Genomic DNA, 6353 nt, shown 5'->3' with positions numbered 1-6353 from the left:
GGTAGGCGCCGGTCTCCGGAGTCACGTGGCCGCCTGCCTTCTGTGACGTTGGGGCGGCTTCAATGTTGCAGAGTTCGGCCCGTGGAATTCTGAGAACTAATTTGCTATTCGGTGACATAAGAGAGATCCGGGGCTGAGGCCACCCCGCTCTCGGTCGTGAAAGCCCCACAAGCACCGCCGGCCTCCTCGCAACACACCAGATCCCCCCGCCCCCCAGCAAAAGGCGTTACAATGTAGGGACCTAGGAAAGGGGGGGGGGGTTGAGCTTTCCATAACGCAGGAGGAGAGGGGGAAAAAAGCCGAATAAAAAATGCAGGAGGAGAAAGCAGACGGAATCTCAGGCAGTCAGTAGGGAGGCGAGACGCAGGATCGTTTAACGTTATTTTTGCATCTGCTTGAGCAAGTTTCTCCTTTAAAAAGATCCCGGGATCCTGCTACCTTGGACTCTTTTAAAAATATAATGATCCATCTTTTTTATGTATATATATTCTATCCACCTCTTTTTGGCTCTCATGATCGTACAAGGGATTTACTTTTGACGAAAGAAGCTTTTTTTCCCCCATGCAGATCTATTTTTTAATCATGTTTTTGGCATTGCTTTTTTAATGTGAGGAATATCCTTGCTTTTGAAAGAAATATACTCAGAGGATTATGTTTTCGTTTGGTCCTTTTTTTCCCTTCTCTTTCCAGGACTCTTACGTGGTGGGTTTCTTCTTCGCAGTTGTTGTCATTGTTGCTGATTCTTGCAAAATAGATTGTAAACAGTATGTCAACAGATAGCTGCCTCTGGGTAGATGTCAATGTCTAGCTACAGTAGTGTGCAATTTTTTGGATTATTTTTGTTTTTTAAAGTCGCTGTAGACTGTGTCAGGAGGGAACTGTAAAGGCCTGCTTTTGCCATTGGAGGAGACTTCAACCAGCAGTGAAAATGTAAAGACCTTCCAATCTGTGTTACTGAGAGTTGCTGGTGTGTGTGGTGGGTAGTGCGGTGGGGGAGGGAGACGGGGAGGGGGCAGACTGCAAATGTATTATTATATGGACCCTTTGGTTTATATATAAGCAAATGCATTGCATATTTATTTTCACTGTGAATCCACTCAGGCCTGGTCTGAGTGTGTAGGTCAGCTGATTTCTATTGCAATTATTTATTTTTCCCCACACCATTTTGAGGTAAAAGGAGTCACTGTTTCTGATGGTTACTTTCCACACAACAGAGAGGAAGAGGTGGACGGCAGTGTGTGTGTCTGAGTGATGGTATTTCGTGTTTATACCAATTAATTAGAAAATTGTTCACGAGAATAACCATCACAGAGTCACTGTGCCCTAGCTCCAGCTAATGCAATTTGCTTAGAGCAACTTATTAAATTACAAATGAATTCCACAAAGGCTGCAACCCTAAGACAAAGATATTATTGTACATTCTATGCTGCATTTTTTATTTTGCAGCAAAGTTCCTGAACTGAAATGCTCAGATCTGCTTTAAAGTAGAAAAAAGGAGAGCCTTACTACCAATACTGCATGTCTAACGTTTAAAATAGCCCAGTAGCAAGTCAGGCCTCATACTAGGACACTTGAGATGATACAGACATGCTTTAAAGACATCTTCCCTGTAGTTAAAGAGTAATATATAATTCAGCATGAACAAGCATAGCTTTACTTAGATTGTAAGAGCTCAGGGACAGGGAAGATGCGTTTATCTGCATTTATCTTGTTTAACTGTGTTTGCAAAGAGCAGTGTAAACAAATGGTGCTATATAAATGGACTTAATAACAAATCATATAGTGATGATAATAAGTAGGCTTTTGTTCCCCTACGAGATGGAATTTATGAAGAAAATCTCTGTTCTGTTTGTCCCTCTCTGCAGTCTGATCTTTTGTTCTGCATGTATTGATCGGCTGGCTGAATGCAATGTTTGCAGAAAGTTAGGAAGGAGCTAAAAAAAGTCCTAAAATTGAAGATATATCATGATTGCTGTTCCAACTGGCATTTTACAGAGTTGAAATCTTGTCATGCATTTATACTGCCAAATGTAGGGTTGCATCAGAGTTTCCATTATCAGCCCCCTGTTTACAAGGAGTTATAAATCAGCTATGAGCATTCTCTTTGAGCTGGGAACTTGGTATATAGGTTCTCAGCCTGGAAGCAAATACTAGATTGCATTAATTTTTCCTGGGTGTCCCATATTCCCTCCCTCCTCTCCATTTCGCCCTTGCCTTCTCCTGGTTTCCCTTCACCCTCACCCAGTTAGTATACCTTGAACATGCATTCCTTGTGCATCGAACGCCCCCCCTCCATTAAATTTCCATGGCGTTTCTTCCCCATACTCTGAAATGGGAGTTTTGAATACATAGGGAATGCAATATCCAGCACAGGAAAGGCTACCTAGAGTACCCTTCAAATCCCATGGGTGCCACTCCTACATTGGCCAGAGGGGTCACCGCAGAGCAAGTCCGCCCTTTGCTTTCTTCACAGCACATCTAGCCCCTGCTAGAGTGAGGTCAGAATTCCAGGCCAGATTTTTAGCCACATCTTGCAAAATGGCAAGGAAGTTTACTAATGTTGATTATATGATGTCATTCCTTTAGCGCAAAATCTGGCTGCATTTTAAGATGAAACTGGCCCTTGAAGGGGGAAGTTAACTGGAAAATAGGCAAGGAGTGGAGTGGATATAAAAACATGTAAACAACTAAATTGTTAACATTGATCTGCTGTGCACATGCTTTAATTTCTTGCATAATCTGGATCCAGTGCTTCAGATCTGATGCATGCAACCGTCCATTCTCTCCCCCCCCCATTTCCTTTTTGGTCCTTACACACATATAAGGACTGTAGGAGCAATCCTCATGATATCAATCTACATATTTTGTCCATACTCCACATCAATACAGTTACAATACTAAACATTAGATTTACATGAAGGACCAGGACAGCTCCCTTTGCACTGTGTCAGATCAGTCAGACCTAGGTTTCAAACCAGTGATGAAGACATGGTCACCCATCAGATTGGTACCACTACTTCAGATACAGGCTATAATTTATTATATTAACCCTAGTATTCTAATCAAAATTGCAGTGGAGGTAATTCTGCCTACTTAAAAATGGTTGGGAAAAGTTTATTCTTCGCTTTCCCCTCCTGCAGAACTGAGCAGTTCTGCAGGTGTAATATAACTGCTGAGTTACTAGCCACCTGAGAGGCATGTCACAAGTGGCTCGGTTGTTTTCCCTATGTAAACCACTTTGGGATGAAAAGTACCACATACATGTAAATGATTATTAATAATAATACTCCCCCTCCTACAATTGCAATTCTAAATTTAAGGCCATAGGAGTTGGGTATATTGATCAAGGATGGTAGATGGCCCTTAATACGGAATTAGTCAGGCCTACTGGGATATAGAATATGTTTTTATATGTATTTCATGTTCTCAGGTAGGCAACACATTTAACAAGGAGGGCTTGATCTTTTGATAAATGTATATTTCTAAATAAATCTCAATTTAAAATTATTTTCATTTTTTTTAATTACTCCCTTCAGACAATAAATCCTACCTACCCAAATACAGACAGAACCACCAGGTCTTTGAAAAAAAGGGCCAGAGACAGAAAAGTGACCCTTAAGAAAGAACACTCCGTCTTTGACACCTTTCCTATGACAGTTAAAGTCGGATTGTCAGCTGAGCTGTGGAAATCCAGCCTTTTTATCAGCTTTGTGTCATAACATAACATTATTTAAAGGCAGTTTTGTGCATGTAATTTTATAAAATAAGGGGAGATTGCAAACTACATAGAGCAGTGTATTCCCTGATTCAATTGCATTATCTTGTTTTCTAATCTAACCTACTTTTCTGTCCGAGGTTGGTGCTTTGCAGGAGCCTGTCTTCGGTGCAATCTGTGAGCCTTTTTGTGGGTGTCTGATTTCTGTAACATGTTTTGGTTTCCAGTATGAATGTAACATTCAAAGAATATCATGACACTACTCTAGGTGTATGCGATCTTATCTACCTGACATTTAGTTTTATAACCGTCCAGTCCCTTGATTTGCATAAAATCACACAGTCATAATTTTTGGCATCATCATCATAACAAACTACTCGAGATTAGCAGCTTGCTTTTGCTCGCTGCCTGTCAGCATGAATGCATGTTTTCCCCTTTTCTTTGCATCCGGACTAGGAGCTTTCTGGATCTATTAACGTCGCACTTTCAAAAGGATGAGCACTTCTGCTATTATATCTGTGACAACAGCAAAGCTCTTTAATAAGTGTCATTGTTTAACTTCAAAACCAAACAGCCCAACACACCAGGCTCTTGCATCTCATTCTGTTTGAGTGTATTGTTTTAAATATAGATCTCTTTGTTTTTATTTACAGGGAAAACCCACGGAACACTCTGCCTGATCCCAGAAGACTTGCCCTGGGACTGCTGTGTTCATTACAAAACAATCCTGCAATTAAAATAAACTCCAAGAGCTAAACAAACTGCCCCTGTTGCTGATCATTTGTTAATTTCAGCTCCTTATGCCTAAAACAACCGCCCCCCCCCCAGCACTGGTATCAGAGGAGGCAGCAGCTGGAGTTGTGGAAGGAAGAGGGGGAAACACCCTAATGTTTGTAAACTACAGGAGGGGGGGACTGGGGGGGTATTATTATGTTAAATAGTGTTTTTATTGGAGTATTCATGATCTGGCAGGGTCCTTCTGGGGAAAGGACTGGAAGTGGAAAAACTTGATTTGCATGGTAGGGCCTGGCTTTTTGTACACACCCTCTGTACACCAGACCATACTAAACCAGCTCTGAAGGCTGCTGCCGCTCACTCACAGTCCAAGAATGTGCATGGGGACTACACTGGTACTTTTCCATTCACATGCCCACAGTGGAGTGTCTTGTTTATTTCATCCTTCATGCAGAAACCTTTTGACTTAGATACCAATGATCATCACACTCTTCCATGAAGTCAACAAAGAGACACACGCTGCAGAAGGGGAGGGAGAGAGATTTTCAGCATATCTGCCTAAAAACCTCCCTGTACTTTCAACTGGAGAAGTTATTATTCACTTATCCACCTAAAAAGAAACCACACAACAGTTGTGTTACTGGTTTCACACATGTTATCACACACACACACTCTCTCTTTCTAAATATAACCTCAATTTTCAGATATCCCAGCGATTTAATCTAGATTACCAAGGGTTTGGATAATCAAAGCAATTGTCAATGTAATTACAAGACAGTGAGGGCACATGGCCCAGTGTCACACAACAGGACAGTTCAGATAATGAGGCTTGGAGAACCTGATAATCATATTTTATCAGTAAAATTGGCATTCATATCTTATTGAGAAAGTGTCCTGATAATTGACAGATCTACTTTCCCATCATTACTGTGAGAGTCATAGTGAAACTTGACTGTCAGAAATTATTTTTCCCAGGTAAGTGTAAGAGTAGAATGTTTGCAGTTTTTCTTTCTATCTATCTGTCTGTCTATCTATCTATCCATCCCTGCAAATACTTATAGCCAGGAACAGTAATTACACAGTATGTATGTAAGGGTATCGATTGTTCCCATCACCACGTAAGTAAGCATCACAATTCTATGCCACACGTACCTGATCTTTGGTTTAAAAGGTAAATTTCAAACCCAAGTACTAGTGAACATCCAGCCAATCCCAGAAAATTATCCATCCTCCTCTCTGCCCCCAATCAATTTTTAACCAATTACAGACCAAAGTCTGTGGGGCCTGGTTTGTTTTTTTTCCTTTTCTGCTGAGTTTGTTGATGATTAAGTAGAGCAAAATTAAGTGATTCACGTGTAGTGAGGGACATTTACAAAGACCTTGTACCACTGATCTATAACATTTTCAAATACAAACATACATTCCATACTCCCTTGCCCATGCCTTACCCTTGTTTTTGTTCCTGCTGCTTCTTGTTAGAATTTGTCTTATTTGAAAATATTAAGCGTGAGACTTCTGGAAATGTAAAACTCACCGTGTATTTTAAGCTGTGCTAGAAATGCCTTTTTTTAGTACCTCTCTTAACAATCAACTAATGAAATTAAAAAATAAAACAGACAAAATCCTTGAGATGATTCAAGCCTCCCGTTACATAAGTGTTTGGTTTGCCTGAAAAAATTGATAAAGGGCAGTCTTTGATTCAGAGTCTTACTCATTTTTACTATCTATTTCTATTACTATGGTGCCTAGAAGGCTCAGCCAAATCCAGGGTAATAAAAATCAGCCGTGGAAAACATTTTGATTTCATAAGAAGAACTTTGTGAGCTAGGAAGTTTATCTAACAATATTTCCTATAGTGACGAAGGGCCTGATCCAAAAATGGAAAGCCTCTCACTGGCTTCAA

At 40.5% G+C, this 6353-nt stretch overlaps 1 long non-coding RNA gene across 2 annotated transcripts; it reads left to right on the top strand.

Moving 5' to 3' along the window:
• The first annotated feature begins 116 nt into the window (after positions 1-116).
• On the top strand, positions 117-4477 carry LOC115657656. 2 transcript variants are annotated; one of them, XR_004002019.1, is made up of 2 exons: positions 117-930; positions 4369-4477. It is a non-coding gene; the product is annotated as an uncharacterized LOC115657656 (long non-coding RNA). The 2 variants fall into 2 exon arrangements; XR_004002020.1 differs by having other exon boundaries at positions 117-967.
• The last annotated feature ends 1876 nt before the right edge of the window (positions 4478-6353 follow it).

Source organism: Gopherus evgoodei, chromosome 9 (assembly GCF_007399415.2).
Source record: "Gopherus evgoodei ecotype Sinaloan lineage chromosome 9, rGopEvg1_v1.p, whole genome shotgun sequence".
Taxonomy (NCBI): domain Eukaryota; kingdom Metazoa; phylum Chordata; order Testudines; family Testudinidae; genus Gopherus; species Gopherus evgoodei.
The sequence above is the reverse complement of the archived record's forward strand: the minus strand, read 5'-3'. Positions and strand labels throughout refer to the sequence as shown.